General features: G+C 36.6%; 1 protein-coding gene across 4 annotated transcripts in view; it reads left to right on the plus strand.

Annotated features, from left to right (window-relative positions):
* SUPT3H (SPT3 homolog, SAGA and STAGA complex component) overlaps positions 1-23,210 on the plus strand; it is a 254,792-nt gene that overhangs the window by 57,309 nt on the left and 174,273 nt on the right. The gene's annotated exons all lie outside the window — the stretch shown is intronic.

A 23,210-nucleotide genomic window follows, 5' to 3' on the forward strand; every position in this document is an offset into this window, starting at 1 on the left:
TGTTAAAGCCCATGTCCCTCCTCAGTGGTAAATCTCTCAGTGATGGCAGAAACTTCTGTTGTAACTCTTAAGTACATTTTATTTCTGGTGTTAACCAGGCATGAATCTCCTCTTCCTGTTCACTTATGGCTGAATAGTTTTTGTAAGAGGGATTCATTTCATTAACTTCACATTTCTGCTTGTCAGCATATGCACCTGAGCGAGTAAGCATAACCTTCTTTCCATAGCCAGCAGTGAGAAACCAGCAATTTTAGGTGGTGATTCCCTTGAAAAGAAGGGTCTAAAATCAGTCAGATGAATCATAACACATTTCTCTCCACTGCCTTGGAAGGGAGCAGAGGCTGACTCAGACACAGATATTTCTCCCCCCACTCAGAAACATTACCCACAGTGTCTGTGTTTCACACTCAAACTGATGGAGAGCAGGGCCAGGAAGTGCAGTTTGGTACTTGGATGTTACCATCAGACTTTTTGCCATAAATGTGTGTACTTGTCACACAGTGTTTGTCTCTGGGCAGGTCTTTAAAGTACTTTTTCCACTGTTTTGTGTGAATGGTGCAAAATGGTGTTACTGACTTCTAAGTTTCTCTTCTAAGATGTGTAGCTGGACCTTAATCTCAGATATGCTTGGTTTTTTCTTCTTTTTAAATGTGCTGACTTAATTTTTCTTAGAGTACAACCACTTCTCTTACGGTTTAATTAAAATTGACTGTATTCTTCTGTTACATTTCCAAACCATGCTTGTATTATTGAAGCTTCTTAAATAAATACAGCTAAGAATTTTAAATTTTGTTAGGGTAATCTGTGTCATCTTTTTCCTTTGATAATTAAAAAAAATAACCAAAGAAATGAAAATAATCCATCAGTCAGTTCTAAGGCCTTAAGACATTAATCATGTTTCATCTCTGCAGCAGATCCTGCAGTCACTTTTGTAAATGAGCATCTTTGCTTGTGGAAGCAATTCAGTGAGACTTGGCTGGGGAAGGAACATCTCCTGAGCTATTACAAATGTAAGAGCAGCCCATTGAAGATACGCTTGCCCCAAGAGAGAAACTATACCTGACTTCCAGCACTTCTTGGGTTTACTGGAACTTCTGATTTTGTGATCAGGCTCTTAAGGTTTTGAAATCTTTGGGGAGTCTAATATTAGTGATGATATTAGTGACTGCAGCTTCAGTTTAACTGAGTTCTGAGCTAAGGGAATAGCTTACCTTTCCTCGTAAGCCTATCCTTTCTTTCTGGCTGTGGATGGTATGTTCCCCCTTGCCCAAGCTTGTGATTTAGATGTCATCTTCGATTTCTCAAAGATTTACCTCAGAGCAATTATGGCATATCTTGCTGCTAAACAATTTGCAAGATAACAGTATTTTCTTCAAACTTTTAAGTCAAAGTTTAATGTCTTGTGATTTATTTTAATTAACTCTGAAAGAAGTTGATTATTTTAGATTATTTTTTTCTTTGGCATTTCCTTTGGAAATGTGTCTGCACATTTCTTTTTACTGTGTGATTGGGGCATGTAAGTAATCTGTGATAATAAAAATTAAAGGCCATTCCAAGAAGAATGAGAATAGTTTGTTAACTAAAATGCATGATCTAAATTAATTTTTGTGGGCAGAGAATAGTTAGGATGAGACATTCTTTTAATGCAGATACTTATTTTTTCTGAGTTACTATTTCAAGTTGATTTTCACTGGCATTGAATTATTGTCCTCAGTAGCAATTGAAACAGTGAATATATTCTCACTTATGTTGCTTTTAGAAAGTTTATTTCTTCTGAGAAGAAGAAAATAGGTGATGTTAAACATTTTCTCATTTCAGGTTGAAGTAAAATAAAAATATAAGCAAATCTGAGCTCTTAAACTTTGAATAATATTGTTTAAAAGCAGAAAATTCATATTGGGACAACTCTGTAATCAGCAGAGCTGCCTTCTTTTTAATGGAAAGGCTCTGTGTGTCCTGCTCAACCAAAGCTGAGAGCAATCACTACAGTCTGTGCTGCTTAAAAGGATGGTTTTCTTTCTTTCCTTTTTTTTTTTTTTTCCTCCTCTAAAGAGGAGGTTCATGTGGACTGAATTCCCTTTTACAAAATGGGCATGTTTCCCAGGAAAAACATGATACTTCACTAATCAGGATGGAGCCTTATCCTGCAATGGGACCTACATTTTGGTCTTTTCACCACATCATTGCTGTTTTCTACATGGACAAAAATAGATATAGAGTAAACCAACCCAAAAAGTCAATTATAGGGTTTTATAGTGATGTACTGTGAAAAATTTGGTCATGTTTTTCATTATACAGAATGTTCTTTCCGAAGACATAAACAGAAAAAAAGCACATATGTTTGATTTTAAAAATAACTGTGCTTAGCTGTTTAAAAATGCTGGAGACATTTTGGATAGTTCTAAATGATCAGCATCATAATTATATGATAAAACTTCTGTGTAAAGAACTATCTGGTTTATAATTATTTAACTGTTGGGATTTTGGGGTTCAAGAGATATACTTTGAAAAAATTTCTCATACATATCTGAAAAGTCTGACTTATTCATCTTCCTCTCCTCTCTAATCAGGAAGTAACTGTTAAATCTGTGATGTCAGTTTAGGGGGAATGATTTAATTTAAAAAGTATTAACATGTGAAAGAAATATTGGAATGAATGAAAACAATTTGGTCCACTGACATTTAAACCAGTCATTATCCTAGGAAAGCGTAGTGCAGGAGAGATGCTGAGGTAATAACTACAATTACAGAATCAAAGCAATAAAAAATTAATATATAATAATAGAATTATAAATGAAAACCACATTTTTTCAGTTGTGGGTGCCTGAAGTTCAAGAGATAAATCCGTATTTGGATATCCACAGAAATGTGGTAAGACTTCCAGAGGTGTGGAGCTCTCATGGCAAATTGCAAATGCTCAGCACTTCTGCAAATGAGACCAAGTCCATTTAGGTTTCTAAATATGGGCACTGATATTTGAAAAATCAGAATTATAGATGTTGAGAGTTATATGAATGAGAATAACTACTTTCTGAAGAAAAGATGCTGTTGGGTTTTTTAGATAGCTTAATTTGTTACATTTAATTCTTGCTAAATTAAGAATCCTTGAATTATAGAATGGTTTGGGTTTGAAGGGACCTTAAAGACCATCAAGTTCCAACCCTCTGCCGTGAGCAGGGGCACCTTCCACTAGACCAGGTCACTCCAAGCCTCGTCCAACTGGGCTTTGAACACAGGGATGGGGCAGACAAAACTTCTCAACCCACTACATAGACCTATTCCATTGTCTCACCACCCTCAGGATTAAGGAATTTCTTCCTAATGTACAATCTAAATCTTGCCTCCTTCAGCTTCACTCCATACCCTCGTAAAATGTCACTTCCCAGCGTTCTTATAGACCCCCTTTAGGTACTGGAAGATACTTTAAGGTCTCTCTGAATCCTTTTAGATTGAGTCTGATTTCTAATTAATGTACTGGCAACTTGAGAAACCTTTATTTATATGTATATTGCTAATATGTTTTCCTACTAAATTTACTTGTTTTGCTTCACACTGAAACTATGTATGTTGTTGGTTGCTTAGTTTTATATGAAAATACCCTTCAATCCTATGCTTTAAAGTAAAATAATTTATAAAAATTGCTGTTTCTTGAGATTTTTACATATGCTGAAACCATTAAATGCATAATTTAATAATAGAGATACTACTAAGTTGGTTACTAATTTTTAATGATTTCTAAGCAGTCTGTTTCCTGTTTGCAAATACTTTGTGTTTCCAGTACAGTGGCTGCAGTCAGCTATCCTGTTGCTTGTGTAGTGCCCTCTTACTCCTCGCCAGTCTGTATCATCTCTTATTTCTCCACAGAATGCAGAACTTGCCACACCTTTTCATTGCCATTATTTATGAAAAGTACTTTCATTAGGATATTGAGTCATCTCTTGATGTTTTTTGCCAAGCTGGAAAAGATGGATTCTCTTTCTTTTGCTTTATTTTCTAGTCACTTACTTATTTCTCCTATCTGTTCAAAATGGATTTTTGAGCTGGGACTGGGATAATGATTTTAATATCTATGGCATGAATGGGGCGTAGAGAAGTGAAATAACTTTCCACTCTTACAGCTGGTGACCACAAACATTTTTGGCTTACTATGGCAGAGGGCACTCCTTATAAACTGAATTATCTGCTCTAAACCTTCTGTTCAGTGTTACCTGTTTTGCAGGTATGGTGTGTATTTTTCTCTGAAACATTTAGCTCCACTTTGAGATCTATATCCAACTGATTTTATTTGAATGGACTCCTCTTTTCCAGGTAATCCACATTGTATTAAATGACTTTCTTGTCCTGGGTGATGCAGGAACAGCAGCATCTCATTACTGGGGCAGTGTGGACATGGGAGAAGGTCAGGGAGTGAGCAGCTGTGTGTGTGTTTAGCTGCCAGCTGGGACCAACCTACCACATCTTCAGGTTTTCCAGTCCCTCAATTTTTTACCCTTGGCAAAGGCTGAAACAGGTGCGTAGATGTGTGTAGATGAAACAGGGTGAGAATGAGGACAGCAGAGGCTGATGGGAGAATGCAAGAATGGAAAGGAAGGCTGTATGGAAAGGAAGAGGTGGATTAAATATCAAGGGAAAAGAAGGTGAAAAAAGAGAGGTGAAGAAGGAAGTTCTAATAGCAGCCATTTCTCATTTTGCCTCATTTCTCAGCATAACCAGACCAGAATGTAATGAGGTCTTAGTTGAAGCATTCCTCAAAACTCTAATGTGAACAAAGATACTGGAAGAAACTCCCTTTCTTCTTTTAACTAGGCTAAGTTGTCTCAGAAGTAGAACTGCATGAGAGGTCCTCGGGGTCAAGGTGGTGCAGGAATTCCAAAGACAAAGTAAATTATTCAGATGTATGCCCATATGTATCGCTTCTGGGCTTAATGGAATCAAATTGTGGTTACAATAAAGGGAACTTTGTTTACATTCTCTGGATTCATTTTATGTAGTTAAATCTAAGTAATGTTTCTTCTTAGGGATCATCACATACTTTAAACCCGGGCCCAGAAATGGAATGCAACAGAAAAAGAGACTGTGATTAAAGTATCTGTGAAATTCACTGTTAAGTCTGTAGTCAACTTCTTTAAATTTCTGTAAAAATCTCAGCTGCATTCACTAATACTATAAGTTAGTTAGCCTGGCCACCTGCCTTAATATCAAACTTTGTCAGAAAAAGATTTAATTTTCAGATTTCTTGTTGCTGGAGAAGGTCAGCAAATCTGTTGGTTTTGGTTTTTTTTTTTTTTTTTGTTCATGGAAATAAACATATTTCTTTGTGATCAGAAAGTAGGCTTCAGGCAGTGTACAGCCTAAAATTAAATTATTCCATTTTTATTTCGTACAAGTGAGAGGATGCTTTCTGATGCTGCATTTGAACAGGATGAGACGTTGTTTAGAGGTGATTACCTTTGTTTCTGGCTCTTTAAAATGTTTTGTTCTTAACATAATGAAAGGTTGTGTCTGTAGGTTAGCATGGAAATGAATTTCAGATTGACACTTCCAGGTACGTGTGCTCATATTTTTGTGTAAAGGCATGTGATGACTATTAATGGAATATTCGAGCAAAAGCAAGGGGCAAACCAAGCTCTTAGAGAAGACATTTGGGGTGGCCTCTTGCTGTGAGGACAATGTTGTAGAGATAAAACTCTTGAAGTGTGAAAAAGGACTCTCTAAGCATGGCTTTCTTTTTTTTTCTGTAGGGAATTCTGATGCATCTTCTGATGCTTCCTGAGAGACATAATCTTCAGGCATCACCTCCTCCAGTATTTTCTGAACATCAGGTTTTTTTTTGGCCTTATTTTGAAATGCCTTTATAACGCCCAAAGTAGTTCTTGTAACTTGTTTTCTAGTTTGGGTAATCCTTGGCTTTATAAGTAGATGCTGTGTATTCGCACTACTGGCCTTGTTTTAGTCTGACACCTTAGCCTCAGAACTCAGAGGAGTCTGGAGAAGGAGATACTCGTCTGATCCAGCAACCAGCAGCATGTTCCCTGAAACATCCCCCTTTCTGGGGATAGCTGCCTTGGCCAAGTACCATCAGACTGTAAACAGAACTGTTTGGGAAGTTAAATAAATTTGGAGTAACCTGTGAGTTACAGCTAATTTTTCACTGATGACAAACTCTATAGAAATTTGTTGAGATCAGTTTGGCCATGAAGTTGCTGTTCACCTCCTTTCAGAGCAGTGTCAGTTATGGTAGCAGAAAGCATTTTCATCCCCAGATACTGCACTGAAAATACAGTCCTTCAATTAATGAGTTTCTTCCTTCATTGGAGTTTTTATTCTGAGATGCTGCTTGGTGCATCTCAATGTTTGTTAACTTTGTTAATTTGCTTTTACCTGGCATATTTTGATGCTGGTTGTAGCATTCTGAAGTTCAGCAGACACCAGGACTGTTTTATGGTAGGGATTTTTTACTGCTGTGATAATCTTTAATCTGTAGTGATTAATTATGGAGGGACTGGAAGAGAATTAAGTTGGTGCATGGATAGAAATTTGCTTTTTCTTTGGCTATGATTTAAAGTTTCAGAGTTGCTTATCTGTTCCTTAGGTTGTTTGCCAGTGAATGACCTTACACTTGAAAAGGAACTGGCCCATGAATAGTACTATGGGTCAATTAATGGTGGCACCTTTTGGTGCTAGCATCAGATGCTCAAAATGTCTGTTATGACTTGATTTGAATAAAACTCAGATAACATCTCAGGTGAATAAATAGAATAACTTCTTGAATATAGCAAGGAAGAAATCAACTGAATGAGTTACATCCAGGAATGGAAGACAAGAAGAAAAGTGCCTCTGAGAGTTTTTGGAATGACGACCTATGATATTTTAGAAGTAAGGGACAGACCAAGAAAAAGTGAAGCTCATCCTTCTGTTATTATGTTCACAGTGTGTATCATTGTATTTCTTCTAATCTGGACACTTTCATCTTTTTCTGTGCCTGGTGAATGTTTCCAGGAGTTTATTCACTTGGGGAATGATCTGGTTTCCTTGAATGTTATCTGGGCAATGGCTTTGACTCCATGATTTTCCAAGGACTACCCAGTCTTTGTTTTCCATGGAGGTGTGAAATAATATGTATTCAGTCTATTTGTTGTATTTGAAAATGGAAGCAAGCTTGCTGGACATGTTCTGTTTTGGAATGTTTTTGTGATTTTTCTGATGATTCTAAATCATTTAGTTCTGAATGAAACAGTGGAAAGGCACGTGATTGTTTCTACTCAATTTGCATTCCTTCTGCAGTATCTGTGAAGTGCAGGTTAATTGACAGCCAAACCCTTGGAGGCCAGTTGGTGACTACTGGCTTTGTAACACACTGATTAGGGAAAAACGAGCTTGAGGGAAGGACAAAAACCTGCAAAGAAGTAATTCTTGGGTCTCAGCAGAATAAGGAGCTTCCAATTCCATCTTTAGGTTTCTTTCAGACTTTTTTTTTCATAAACCAAACAATCACAGCCACAAATTATTTCTTTACTACTAGGATGTTGCCAAAATGTTAACTATACAAAATCCATACTAAAATGGCAAAGTTTGTATGTGTGGTATCTGTATCTCTGGACCAACAGCAACATGGATTGGTGATTTTAGAGTAGGCAGGTCTATGGGTCAATGCAGTGAATTTCGAATGCAGAATTTGGAGAGAAAAAAATCACTTCTATAAAGAACAGTATAAACTACTGAGATTTATCTGACATACCAAGAAATACTTTTTAATCTTTGATATTTCAGGATTACCAGGTTAAGAAAAAGGAGTGAGCTTTTCCTTGTAAAGCAAATGTATCTTTGTGTTGTCCCAAAATGGTACTGCCAGTTGATGTTAGAGTTTTTCCATTTGGTTTTCTGCATTCATAGGTGAAACTTTTTGGGTTAACTGTTGCCCTAACACTTTCAGAAAGTTTATGGCGGTAGTTGCTGCTAATTTCAGGAAGGCAGTATTAAATATTTATATTTATCCTGAAGAGCTTTTGATCCCAGCTCCATCCCACTCCATCTCTGAAGCCAGCATTTTTCTCCCGTCTGTATCAACAGTCCCAACTTCTTAGAAGTTGGAGATCATAAATAAGTATTTAAAGATATCTGAAATCTATTTAGTTCCACAGTTTCCTCTCTATTACCCGCCTCCATGCCACACACATACATGCAGAGGCAGAGCTTGGTGGCCCCATAAAAACTCAATATTGACCCTAAGGCCCTCTGAAAATCTGCTTTGAAATCTTGGTTTTATTTTCTTCAAGTTTTTAATGGGTAAAGTTCATATTCACAAGTATTTAAAAGGTGTGGATCAGCACCTTATTTGCAGTGTTATTTAAAGTCCTTGGTGTTCTCAAATCTGCTCTGATGTTTTTTGTTGTTTTTTTTTTTTTTTTTTTCCATTGGGATAATTATAGTGGGATTTTTTTGTTTAATCAAAAAGTATTTCTTTGTCCTTATGCCTAAATCTTGAAAATTCCCAGGAGAGAAATTTTCACATTCTGGAGTTTAGGACAGAGTTTTGCAAGACGCCTACTGTGTTTGGCTATTTCCATCTTAATAAGAAGGGCTTTATGTCTGCTAAACCACTATTTCTACATTTTTATGGAATTGGGCAGTGCCCAGTTCCATAAAAAGCCATTGTACCATAGCTGCAGCAGCAGCATTTCTGCAGATCTGCTACATGATGGAGTTTGTAGTCATAGTAAAAGAAGTTAAAAATTGAATACAGAAACTTCAGGAAAAATATCTTTTCTTGGACGTGAAGAAAACCTGTAATTGGTTTGGTTTGTTTATGTGATTTAACTGCAGTATTTTTCACAGTCACTTTCCATCTCAGACTGAGAAGATAAGAACAAAATTGCCTACTTGAAACTGTGAATTATTTCAGTATTTTCTGAATCACTATTGCAATACTTGAAGTGTATTTGTGTTTATGTGAATTGTTGCTTTACGTCCAGCATAGCAACCTGAAGCTTATATCTGCGGGTTAAGGGTTTCTCTTTCCCCCATCATTTAACAGCTTCTTGTGTTTATACTGCTTTTATCCTGAATATTTTTGCTATGAATTAAGTGATAAAAAAGGATTTTGTGATTCTGTTTCAGTGCTGGGAAGTGGTAGTCAGGTAGAGCTTGGTGTTTTGGTAGTCCCTTTCACATCTGTCAAATCAAAACTCTTCAGTGCTTAAAAACCTAAACTAGCATAAATAACTACCAATATTTCTGATATATGTGCTCAACTTTCCGCAATACAGAAGATATTTAAAACTCATATAATTAAATAAATTTCTTTCTGAACAATCTAAATATTTTTGAGATGTTTTGAACTTTTCAATAGAAATTAGAGGAATTAATATGAAAAAAAAATGAGTGATTCTTCTTCAACACTTTTGTGTTCACTTTATAGTCCCCAGAAGAATGTCAGTCTATGGACAGAAACTGCTCATATATCAATGTAGTGGTTTTAAAAATATAACAAAAATTAGTCTGCTAAGACTAATTTGTTATTTTGCAGGATTTTTGTACATTACATGTGTAATTTTGCAAGAAAGAAATTCCTGTAAAATCTGTTTTATTGAAGTTGGTTTCCTTAAAAAAATGTTTTTGATCTGGTTTTATAAATGGTGTTAGGTATAAATGCAAGGACTGAAACATACGAGGGTTTCAGGAAGATTTTGGATTTGAAGCACTGCTTAATAGTGTTTTAAATCCTCCATGTGAATTTATCTGCAAGTCTGTAGCAAAGTACAGGTTCAGATAAAGTTGCTGTAGGGAGGATTGGCTGTGTTTGGTTCGTATCCATGTCCTGGGAGCGGTCTGTTACACCTCTGGTGGATCCATGTGTAGTGTGGTGAGACCTGAGAAGGAGCTGGGCTTTCCAGGAGCTCTGGATGGGGAATGGTCTCCATATGGCCCTGCACAGCTTAGACACCTTCAGTGTGTTCACTGATTTGCCATCTGTTTTAAAGCATGCTGGACACCTGAGCTCCAGGCAGAAATTGCAGACTTGGGGCAGAGTGTGTTTGTATCAGGAAACAAATACATATTGCTGAAGACAGTTTAGTTTCTTAACTTCATTATATTTTTCCACTGAATTCTACAACTTTAGGTTTTTTTAAGGATCATAATTTCAGGATCTTTTAAATATTGTTTACTGGAAGAAATAACAGAAATGAACTCATTTTTCATGCCTTAACTTTGTGTGGTCTTTTTTATTAACAAAGGCTGATACCGAATGCCAATTTCTTGTTTTAAAAAAACCCGCCAAATTCAAACATGCACTTGGTGAAAGATAGATTATCACGCATAGGTTAATTTTTTATTTCCGCTTCTTGAGATGATATCAGACAGACCTGCTATAGCAGTTAGCCTAGAGAAAGTTATGGATATTTGCTGAAATGCTCCATGGGGTTGGGTTGTGATTTTTGTTGGGATATTTTTTTTGTTGTGTTTTTGTTGGGTTTTTTTGTTCAGTTTTTTTTAAGCTTACAATCATCTGACCATTGCTAGTTTTTCAGTTTAGAGAAGATGGAATGCAATTTTTGATCATGTGTTTTTTTTCTGAGGTATGAAAGTATTTTCCTACATATAACATGTAGCCATGCCAACATTCTTAAAGAATTGGAGGGCATGTAATAAACTTCGGTCATTCTGGTGAATTTACTGGGTGTTTCTGTCAACTTAATTATTACTTAATTGTTGCAAATCTGGGAGGAGAAACTGATGAAGATAAAAGGACAGCTTTTATGTATTTTTGTCATTAGAATGGGATCGATACATTCCTACATTCTTATGTTCATCTGCACTTTTTAAGTTTCGAGGATGCTGCTGTTAAACAGAGCGAGGCTGTGTAAAGTTATTTTAGGTTTTCTAGATCTGAGATGAGCTGACACCAAATGTGCTGTGTTTTTGTTCCCTCTCATTTTCTTCATAGGTAGTTGATAAATATTGTTGCTAATTGATGGAATTACAGCATTAGGAAAAATCAGAACACTTTTTAAATATGTGAAAGGTGTATTTCTTACTCCATTACTTTAATTGCAGGTATATACAAGTATTTGGTTAAACAGGGCTTCCTTGGGGCCTGGTGGGTTATTGCAATACTTGCAGATGAAAATAATGATTTTGTGCATTTGAATCCCACCATTTTTACAGCATGTACAAGTGGGATCGCAAAGAAGTTGAAGCTGGGAAGAATCTCCAGTGGTCATCTGGCTCAACCAGCCTGTTCCAAGCAGGGTTAGCTACAGCGAGTTTCTCAGGATTGTGTCCAGTCGTGTTTTTTAATAAGGATGGACGCTACATCCTTAGCAACCTTCTAGAGAAGCTGGCAACCGTCAAAGTAAAGATCTATTTTCCTTATGTTTAAATGAAATTTCCTGTATTTCCGTCCAGGCCCATTGTGTCACCCGATGGCTCCAGCTGGGCTTTGGCTTGTTGATTGAGCAGTATCTCTCTATTCCTCCTGGGTTGCCTGTCCCTCCTTCCAGCTCTCCTGTGCTTTGGACAACCTGGTCTACTGGAAGGTGCCCATGGCAGGAGGATTGGAATGAGATGATCTTAAACGTCCCAAGCCATTCTTTGATTCTATGCTTCCTGCCTTTCTTTTCATTAAGTTAGGAGCTCCTTGCTCATCCAAATAGGTTTTCTGCCTCCTTTGCTTCATTAGCTGCTGGTTGAGGTGGGCCATTCTTGAACTTGGAAGAAGGAGGTCAGTCAGCTCTCCTGGACACCTCATCTCTCCAAGTCTGTACATCTTAGATACCTCTGTGCCTTTTGATCTTCTAAAAAGTTTGTGGTCATTGTCCTCACATTCTGTTTTTTGTCCCCAATATATTTTTAGTGTTTAAATTATAACTGGCAAAGTTTAAGCTTTCCTTTATTTTTTTTTTTTTCAATCACGAATCAGTTTTGTCTTGTTAAATTCATATTGTAAAACTAATGCTGTTTCCCAAGCCTTGGGGATATCCTGCCTGTGTAATTATAGATTTATACTGCAGCTATGCAGACGTGATTGTTAGTAATAGTCTGAATAATTGCACTGCTTGGCTGGTTTGTGGTCAGGCACTGTCTCGTACCTTGGTGTGGAACAGTTAAAATAAAAAATAAAGCAGAAAATTGCTGAAATGCTCATAAGCAATGCTCCTGATTGGCAGTTTTGTTTCCTATAGTTGTGCAGGTATGATAAGATTTAGTTGACAGTAAATCCTGCAAGGCAAAAACTCCTGGATTTTGTCTTCATTACTGGAAAGCTGATGATCTGAAGGGAACATGATACAGCTACATTGATAATTTGGAAGAAATTATTTTCCACCCCTTTTAGAAATTCTGATTCAGGTAAAAAGAGGTAAATACAGAGCAGCATATGCTATGTTTGAAGTTAGTTCTGATTAAGAAACTACTTGGGAATAGAACTGATGATTAGATGAATATTAACATTTTTTATTGCCTTATACTGTTTAAGGCTTTTTCTTATTTTTAAGAAGTGACCCAATTTTTTCACCTATGCTTCTGACAGAACTTGACTTCATGGGCTTAAAACTGGATGTTGTTCCTGTGTTGTGTTCTCCTCTTCCCCAGCTGTGACTGTGTAATGATCCATCACCAACACATGCCTGGAAAGGTTTAACTTTTGATATTTCCTTCACAGTCAGAAACTTTGTGAATATAGGGAATTTATGGTAGTTGGAAGTAGGATTAATACTGATTAGGAAAGCTGTTGACTGTATGTAATATCAAATTTTTTCAAAGATGATTTTAATTTATAAATAATACTTGAGTGACATTTCAACTGAGGTAATTTCTATGATGGGGTAAATATGTTTTGGAACATCATCTGTTTCCATGTAAATCATATGTTTAAATCCCAGTTAGTACTGTGCTTACTGGCTAGGCAGGTAGTCACATCTCACTGTGGCCAGGAGAGAAATGGTGTTCCCAGTGTGGGAGAGTTAGTGATAAAAGCAAAGTTAAAATGCCTTTCTAATAGAAGTAGGGGTTATTAAATAATTGAATAGAGCAGAGATGTTCAAAGAGAGAGGCAAAGGAGCAAATACAAGCCCAAAATCTTGGGATTTTTATGAACTGTTGCTTGACCATATAAATGGAGAGAAGCCTTTGGAGCAAAAGAAGCAGCATTTATATGCTCATCTTTCCTTTCTTTTTGGTTCCTCTGTTTATTTAATTTTCAGGTTTCCTTCCTGTATTTAGTTTCTGCGGGGTAAATGGTAAACACCCATGCATCCTGTTGCTGCAGGTCTCATGATCATAATGAGATCGACACCAGTAATGAGCAGTGCCCAGTGTCCTGGTTATGTTGCTCTCAGGATATTGGGATATCCATTCAAAGGATATTGAGTGTTTTCCCACTTCTCTGCACAGTTTAGTGCTGAAACAAACAGTCCAGAAACTAATATGAGAAGTTTGTGATGGCTAGGATTATCCATTCAAACTTTCTTGGAGGTTCAGGATGGTGGGGAGAATACTTGGATCCAAAACACTGCCAGAAAATGTGGCACTTTGGAAAATCAGATCTGAAAATCTTTATGTGATAAGGGCGAGAAATGGGGTTAAGAATGAGAAGCAGAAAGGTAAGTTAGTCACTGTGCAGTTTCAATAACTTAGAGTCATCTTAATTCTGGAATAGTTTCAGTCCCATGGAAAACAGTCCTTTATTACTTTTTCAAGCATTTGCTTTTTGTAGTGAATCTTGTCATTGTAGGTCTACCAAGAGCAACAGAAGGACCTTTATTTACGAACTTCTGTAAGGTGTTTCGTGTTTCTATCTCTTATTGTTACAGAGTTTACCCTTGGTAAGGGAATTCACTGTTTCTAAAGAGCATTTGAGGAAGGGAAATGGAGATGGAAAATGATTTCATAGATAATCAGGAAGGAAAGACAGCAGCTAATAAACTAAATGTGATGGTCTTGTGAAAATAAATGTAGTAACATGTAGCCATCTTTTAATCTTCATTTTTGTGGTGTTATACTAGCCAGTGTTTTAAAAGTAATGTGAAAATCTCAGTTACACATGAATATTTAACTGATATGTGAGCTCTAAAGCTCTGGTTTGTGATTTCTCTCCAAAAATGGTACTTTGAAAGAAAGTATTCTGAAGTGGCAGCTCCCAAATATGAGTTGAAGCTTAAAATGTTTTTCTTTGCCCTTAGTGGTGTTTTCTCATCAGCTTTATATATATCATTAGTTGTTTTTGCTAGGGTTAATTCAATTTAACTTCGGGAGAGAACAGTTCTCTCAGAAATAACAGCCACTTTCTCAGGGCTCGATTTTTTTCTTATTTTAAAAGCAATTTTAAGATTCTATGACATGTTGATGCCATGTGAGAGCAGAGACTGCTGTTTTGCAGGTTCATGTGAGCACAAGGGAGAGGCTAAATGAGGTCAATCACATCAACATGCTCCTGCTGTAGTTGGCATAACCTGCTCTACAAGTATGGAGAGTAAGGAGAAATAATTTAGGTTAGACTAAATGTGAATCGGGTTTTATTTTTCAGTCTCTCGCTTTTAAACTCTATATTGATACAATGGAGCGCTAACCTATCCTTTATTGACAGTTTTTCTAATATATGGAAGGATTATTGTATTTAATATGAAGTCCATTTAAAGTATTTTTTCAGAACTGGAGTGTAAATACTGTGAGCTGTTGGCATTGGAATGAATTCCTTGTTTGACTCTGTAGCAGCTTTCTGACCTGCACAGTGTCATGCTCTCGAGGTGATGCTCCTTCAGCCCACTTTTACCTTGTTCATCCCTGCTGGGTGGGTATCAGCATCTGGGGCATTTGCAGGGTGCAGTAGTGCTGTCACTTCTTGTTTGCCCACAGCTGAGGCACACGATCATGCACTGAAGGAAAGGTGTCACTTTGGTATCTTTTCCAGCCATTGGTATCACACCGTAGTCCTTTCCTGGCAGTCAGGTACACATGAATTCGGTGGGTGGGTGTCCTAACCTGGCTGTTGTGATGTGCTGGCCCATGTTTTATAGACTTCACACCATGACTGGTGTCAGAAGGGAACTCTGGAGAAGCTTCACCTGGACCAGATTTTACAGGATCGTGTCCAGGCAAGTTTTGACTATCTCCAGAGGAGACTCCACAGCCTCTCTGGGCAGTCTGTTCCAGTGCTCTGTCACCTGCAAAGACGTTTTTCCTCTTATTCACATGGAACCTCCTGTGTTGCACTTTTTGCTCTTGTCCCTTTTCCTGTTGCTGGGCACCTCTGAGGGCAGTCTGGCCCCATCCTCTTAATACCTGCCCTTAAAGAAGTATTTTTGCTCTTTCTCCCATCTATATGGGAAAGAAACTCATATCTGTAAGGATCCTAGATTTGGAATTTTGAGCTGGCAGATGCACGTGTAATCCTCAAAGGTCACTTTCTGGGATCTGCTGGCTTTTGTTTTTTAACACTAGAGCACAATTTAAAATTGAGCAATGTATTTGACTCAAATTCATAAGATGCTCATTGCAGTTGAGTTTATTTAGTAAATAGAAGATTCAATAGTGTATTGCAAATAGAGTTTGAAAGCATTTTAGCAAATTGGGTTACAGTACAAAAAGGTTTTTGATGCTGCTTTATTAGGTTTGATTACCTTTGTGTCAACTTCCAAAACAACTTTAACATTTATTTGTATAGTGTACTAGATTCTTCAAATGCTCAGTAAAGTATTTACCTAAAGTAATAAATGTAAATTTAAAATTTTGTTTGAGGAGGGAAGGCTCTGGTTTTGTGCTCTCATTTAAACAATTTTTTCATGCAGTAATTCAAAACTCAGTGTTTTTAGGACATTTGAGAATCTTAGCCAGTTTCCTTGCATTACTTGGATATCAGACTGGGAGACCTAAAGATTTCTTGGGACAATGAGCTTCAAATCTGATCTGTAAATTTTATCTGTATTAATGAAAGAACATATTCCACAAAATTGGAAAATGTATGTGAATCAGGTTTAAAACTTGGCTTCAGTGCTTTCATAATTTGTTTTAAAAAGATGATAAATACAAGGGAAATACTAAATTAACAGACAAAACATAATGATAAATTAGCTTAAGTGTGCTAAACTAAATCAAACACTGACTTATTCCTGTTTAGAAATACCACTAAATACCATAAAACAGTAGTGACCAATTACACAATTTTGGGAAAGCCTACCAACTAGCTTATACCTTGTGGAAAAAATTATACTTTAATTATAGGTTTTAATCCTACCTTTAAAGGTAGGATTAGAAATTTAAAGCTTTATTTCTGAGGGATCTACACTAAGACTGTTAAACTTTGTACCGGGATCAGACCAAAGCTTCATTTAAACTGTTATCATTTCTGGTACTGGCTAACAGTGGACCTCAAGGAAGGAATGTAAGAAAAGGGGAAAAATATAAGGATACTTCCACAGGATGCTTTCCTAACCTCTAGCTATGCGTAGTTCAGACTTCCTGAGCTAGAGCTGTCTTTGTTTTTAGTAGCTGTCAGTGAATGTTTCTTCAGTGAGTTTACCCAGCTGCTGTTTGAACCTATCTAAAATTTGAGGAGTAGCTTGCAGCAAGCCCTTTAATTCTGTAGGTCTTCTCTTCCTGCTTATACAGCATGGCTTGTAACACTTAAAAAAATTCCATGATCTTTGGATAGGGGGAATGGTTAGAAAAGCTAATGGGTTTTATCTGTAACTTCTGTAGGACAGTCTAGGAACAGCAGTTGGTCTGTTTGGTGTGTGATAAATAAAGCAACTAGAACTTGAGTGGGACCAAAAAAAAGAAATCAATTTTGCCTTGTCCTGCATCAGTGGCTGATGAGTTGTAGAATTCCAGTTAAATTATGTCACTTTTCCATGAGTGTAATATCCTGGTACTGACTCTTAGTGTGTTAATGCTGGGGAGTGTTTTCTGAACTAGGACTGACTCATGCCCACCTGATTTGAGCAGAGTAAGTGCATAACTTCCTACTCTCGTTAACATAGATATGACTTTATTTCTCCTTTTTTTACAATGAAAAGGTCATCAAGCTCGCACTGAGTAGGTTAAATCTAGAGAAATATACTCTGACAACTATGGATGAAAGTGTTCTGAGAGCTACTAAATCTTTTTTGCACTGTGTGAAGAAACTACAGTGTAGCTCTCACAGTGGGTCTGAGGGCCATCTTACAGGTATTTTAAATTATGCAAATCACATCAGCACTTGACTCATGTTTTTAAAAATTGGAGGATGCTGGCAGTAAGCCAAGAAAAAGAACCTAATACTTTACACTTAGAATATGTTCTGCTTACCTTATTGTATAAATTCCCTAAAAATACCTGTAATGTTCTAAAGCTCAGTGTTTATTTTCAAAATGCAGTTAGCATAAGAAAATGTATCTTTTTAACCTGTTCCTTAAACCCCATGTGCACACAAAAAGTACCACAAAGTAAAATCTTTGACCAATGCCTTATAAAGTTGTTCAGTGCCCATCTACTTCCCCAAATGAAATTTTAGATGCTGTCTTACCACGGGTTGGCTGTATGGAATTTGGCTGAATTTTGAGCAAGTTAAGTTAATGCTAATCACTTGTGTGGCATAGAATTCCATTAACTTTGAAGACGGTGAAATGAAGTGATTTTCTAACTGACTGAGTTAAAGGTTTAGTATATATGCAAAGAGCAGAAGCTTTTGGATACAAACTGGCTCTTTTTTCCTTAGCAGAACTTTCAAATTTTTATTTTTAAGGAAGTGAAATAGGGCCTCTCACAAACTTCATCCAGTCACCTGGTCTAGTGGAGGGTGTCCCTGCCCTTGGCAGGATGTTGGAATTGGATGGATCTGTAAGGTTGCTTCCAACCCAAGCCATTCTGTGCTTCTATGTAAACCCTAATCTTCAATCTAAGATTCAAGGTGGTAATTTAATTAATTTATCACCTGCTCTATTGGATGACACTTTTTTTTAAGTGAAATAATAGAATTTTCTTTTTCAGAGTATTTAGTATGGAGGCTAGAAAAACCTACAAGAAAACAGAATTTGAAGTGCTTTGTCATTTAGTAGGAATGGCTACATAAAATGCACAATGGAAGAGAAACAAACTGCCAACTGTGTGAGTGTCAGGGCTTTGGACTGCTATGAGCAATGGGTTTCTAAGTCTTGTACCTTTATAAGCTTTTTTTCCCTTCTTTCTTGGACAGCAGACATGGTGATTAAAACAGAAAGGAATAAATTGATTCCTGGGGCATCGCTGTTAATGAATTTGGGAATAAGAGTCTCAATACTTCTTTGCTTGCTTTTAAATAGTTCTAAGATCCTTAAAAAAATCCATAAAAATCTTCAGAAGTAATGAATGGCCTTTCATTTTTACATGCAGCTGCATTACATTATGTGATAGGTGATAATTTCTTGGCTCTAAAGATTCCAAAATTGGTCATGATTTATGCACGCAGTAGTTCTTTGCCTTGAGATTAGCAAGTGTGTTTATTATTTTTATTTTGGAAAAAAAACCGTAAATGGATTTTTATACTATGTTAAAAGAGCATCGGTTTTGCGAAATGAAGCATAAAAATTAGGAAATAATACAGTAAAGGTTATCTCTGTGGCTGTGATTTATATCCTTGTGCAGTTGAAGAATGAGCTGGCACTAATTACTGCTTCTATTTTGTGGGGATGATGCCCTGGAAAGCTGGAGCAGTTCCTTAGCACTGATAATTCCATCTCACTGACTGACTTACCCAGACATGAGGCCTTTGCTAAGGCCATTTATGGGATCAGTTGCACTGTTGATAAGCTCGATATGTGGCTTTCCTGTCTCCAAGGATTTTGTGAATTATCTTCAAGCAGTCAGTTACTGGCATCATGTTTCATGTAGTCCTGCCAAATCTGGCACGTTAAATTAAAGAGTTGTGCCAAACAGTGAAATGCACTTGTTCTTATTATCTCATAGCATGCAAACAGTGAGGATTTATTCTAGTTCTCCAGACTGAACTTTTGCCAGAAAGAGCTACCAAGAATAATGATGGGAATGAGATTTTTTTTTTTTTTTAGAAACAAGGCTGCCCTTCTTGTATCTGACTTGTCATCTCTCCCACTTTCCAACTTCAGAAAAACTACCTTTCATTCTGGTAATATTTAATACCTAGTATTTAATACTTAAATACTTGTGCAAATAGATGTGCCACTGACTGTTTTACTATTTCAGTCCCAGTGTTGGTGGTAGTGGTCTTCCAAGTGCCTGTTCCAGTTTTGGTTATTTTTCTCTGCTTGGTGTCTATTGACAAGAATCACCATCCATGGCCACAGCAAATTTGTCTAAAGCAGAAGAGTTCTTCCATTGCAAAGACAGACTGGTTTGGCAAAGCCTGTCCCAAATTCTCTGCTAACTGGAATCCATAACCCTGATTCTTTCTGATGAGGACAAACATAAAGGAAATAATGGTTGCTATATGTTTACCATGTCACTGATTAAGATGCTCTGTTGTATCAGGTGAAACCCAAAAATGAAGATGCAGAATTGATATTTATGTAAACTAGGGGCCTTCAGTCCTTCTGTACATGATAGAACCCTCTGGGGATTTGCTGTCTTGTTGTAAATGGTCAGTGTTCTCAATATTTGAATGAAAATTCCTGTTTGTGATCATCACTTCTTATCACACGCTCTCTAGAAATGTTTATATTGTGCAGTAATTCTGTTGAGGACTTGCGACAAAACTTTAAGCTTGATTGAATTTTCTAACCAGACAGAGTTGATTTGAAAAAAATCTGAATAAAAGATCCTTTCTTGCAATGCTTCCCTTTGAAGGCTGTGTAAAATTTGTTTTGCTTACTTCGGAGGCTTTATTTAGCATAGCTTGATTACGTTTTTCCATTCTTTTTGTACTGGCTGTTAAAGACCATTATATTTTATACATATCAACATGTTGGTTTTTAAAGGCTTATTCAAAATTTCCATTCTTGGATCATTATCTGGAAAACCATTGCTACATTTCAGTTATTTACATTTTCCTATTCCTTAAAATTTGGCATTCAATAAAGTCTTAACTAACCTGTAAATAGTCTCCATCAGGATATTTGGAAACCACCCTGTAAGCACTTTCAAGCTTTCTGTTCGTTCTGGTAGTCTGAGATAATCAAGAGTGCTACTTTTATTTTTATAGTACTGTTGCCTGTTTCTAGGCGGGCGTTTAAGTGGATAATAGTACACCACAGGTTGTTAGTTTTTCCCCTTAAGATTCTGAACACAGGAGCATGTTGGTCAATAGCTGAGGGAAAGACCTCTTTGATTGAATTTTGGGCGTGGTGAATTTAAGACAGAGATGATATTCTAAAGTAAGAGATTTTTCTTTCCTAAAATGCTTCCTCCTTAAAATGTGAAATGAATCTTGCTCATGAATTGTGTGTTAATGTTTGGTTTTGAATGTATAGTTCCCTCCATGACAGAAATGGAGAGGGGAGAGTATTATATAGGACTTGGATGTTCTATAGACAGCAGGTTGTTTTGATTAAGTATTTCATTAAGCAAACACTTCAGTGATCTGAAATAAGTTTTTATTTCAGTGAGTTTACCACAAAGTGAGGATAAGTATAAATACCTGCTTGGAGTGGAAGTCAATTGTTAATAGTCTTGATCTGTTGTTTTTTTTGTAACCAATTAAATAAATCATCATTGGCAGACTTGAGAAAATGACGAGTGAAAAATGAATTATGGCAAATTTGCTTCTGTAAAACATTAGAAAGGAAATGCTCCCCATTTTCAATGTATTAATGCCCTGTCATGGCTGAAAGCTAAATATTGGTAGTATTTTTAAATGTGGAGATCTTTTGTGACACCTGTACTTCTAGTGGATTTATTGAGGTCATTTTCCTATGAAGGAAAATAGAGATTTTTTTTTTTCATTGTAGCTTTTTTTTTTTTGACACTTACAGGCATAGAGACACTGCTGACAAAAACAGGGTATCTTTACACACTTTCTGAGGGGCTTGGCCAATCCAGAAAACCATACGTGAGCTATAGTAGTAGAACTGTATTTTGGGTGTATTTTAGTGTGTACTGCAGGTAATATACGGGATTTCTGTGTATTAGAAAACCAATTCTAAAATAGAAACATATTTTTATGGGCTTAAAATAGAAATAAAATTATCCATTTGCATATAGTTAGTATAATATTGTTACAGGAAATGTATATAGCTGGAGAAGAAAATAAATATAGTCCTAACTTTCAAATTGCAAGTCTAAACAAAGAAAAAGAAGCTGTCTGCCTACGTGCAGTTAAAGTATTAGTAAACTCCAACTTTGGTGTATTTTGTAGTACACTTACAGTACCATATTTTGGAAACAATTAGTATCCAGTATATATAATATGGATGTATTTTGTTTCATAGCACTATGTAAATCTATAACAAAATTTGAGTACTTAATTTAGGCATTAAAAATAGCTGAAGAATATTATTAAATATTGTAACAGGCATGTATATCGTATGCTAGAATTAGAGCTTGCTAAAGACTTCTTGTTTAATCATAGTGTGTATAAGATAATTTAATCTCTAGTATCTTCATGTTACCCTTCAATTTTACTTGTTTGCTCCTGTCACATAGAGGTTTTTATTTAATGTAATACATAGATTTTAACATTGGAGAAATAAAGATTGCTATGCAGTATTGACCATTAGTGCTTGGTATCCTATGAAAATGAAGGAAGATAAAGTGTGATTACAACAGTCAATGAAATTCTGTTCTCCAAGAACCTTGTTTCTACATAATGAAATAAATGTAGATGGAGGAACAGAAGTATTTTGTGAAACAGAGAAGTGTTCCAAGATGTGCAGCCCAAAAGAAAGGATGGCTTTTGAAGTGCTAGGAAGCAGCAAAAAGGTGAGGAGCATGTATATTTCTAAGCATAGTTCTTAGGGAATTTAAATTTATTTTATTGTCCTAGCTGTAATACCTACAGGCTGCTGCTGAAAGTAATTAGACAGGTAACAAGATGTGATTACTTCTTGATATTAACAAATCTGGTTCTTTTACAGCTATTCTCATCTACATGTCTGTCTTCTTTTATGGGTGTTTCCTGCTATGATTTATTCTAAGCCTCTGTTTGCCTTTGTGCTTGTTTGAGCTTGCTGTTGTAGCCCCTCAGCCCAGAAGGTGTATCCTGGGCTGCTCCAAAAGCACTGTGGGCAGGAGGGCAGGGGAGGGATTCTGCCTCTCCACTCCACCTGGAGTGCTGTGTGCGGCTCTGGGCTCCTCAGCACAGACAGACATGGACATGCTGGAACAAGTCCACAAGAGGCCACCAAGATGCTCAGAGGGCTGGAGCACCTCTCCTTTCAAGACAGGCTGAGAGAATTGGGGGTGTTCAGCCTGGAGAAGAGAAGGCTCCAGAGAAACCTTACTTTGTGGCCTTTCAGTATTTAAAGGGGGCTAATAAGAAAGGTGAGAACAGACTTTAGTTAGGCCTCTTATGATAGCACAAGGGGTAGTGGTTTTAAACTAAAAAATAGTCGATGTAGATTGGATATAAGGAGGAAGATTTACATAATGAGAGTGGTGAGGCCCTAGCACAGGCTGTTCAGAGAATTTCTGGATGCCCCATCCTTGTAAGTGTTTGGGCTTGAAGGATTCTGATCTAGTAAAAGGTATCCTGTGGAGAGGGACTAGAAAGAGATGACCTTTAAAATCCCTTCCATTCCAAACTATCCTATGATTCCATGACTAAAAGCTCCTTTCCAACCCCAACCATTCTGATTTTATGATTCCTTTAAGTCCTTATGTTCTTACTCTAATAGAAAAAAAATCAATACTTGGAGATGCTGTTTTAGGTCTCTCATGTAACAGCTTTTCAACTTTGTATATTCTACATATGGTACATCTACCTATGCAGAATTATTTCAGTGTACTTTGAGGTTGATCTGCCTGACATAATTAGAATGCATATAATAGCTACAGATTTTAATTTCACTTGTAATTAAATTTCATTATAACATTCCAGTACTTTCAGTGAAGATTCCAATAAAAAGTGAGAAATGGTTTATGTCGCCCTCATGTTAATGTCACTTTCATGAATGGCTTTTTCTACTCATATTTCAGGCTCTTGGATGTTATCAATTAGGACTTTTTAATAAAACACATTTATGAACTACCATTTGCTTAAATTGTTAAGACTATTTTTAAAAATATTTTTATTTTTTTGCCACACAGCCTGTGTGTGGTCAGAAAGTTTTTAGGTTGTTGTAGGAAAT

The sequence above is a fragment of the Aphelocoma coerulescens genome, chromosome 3 (genome assembly GCF_041296385.1).
Source record: "Aphelocoma coerulescens isolate FSJ_1873_10779 chromosome 3, UR_Acoe_1.0, whole genome shotgun sequence".
In the NCBI taxonomy this organism is placed as follows: Eukaryota; Metazoa; Chordata; class Aves; order Passeriformes; family Corvidae; genus Aphelocoma; species Aphelocoma coerulescens.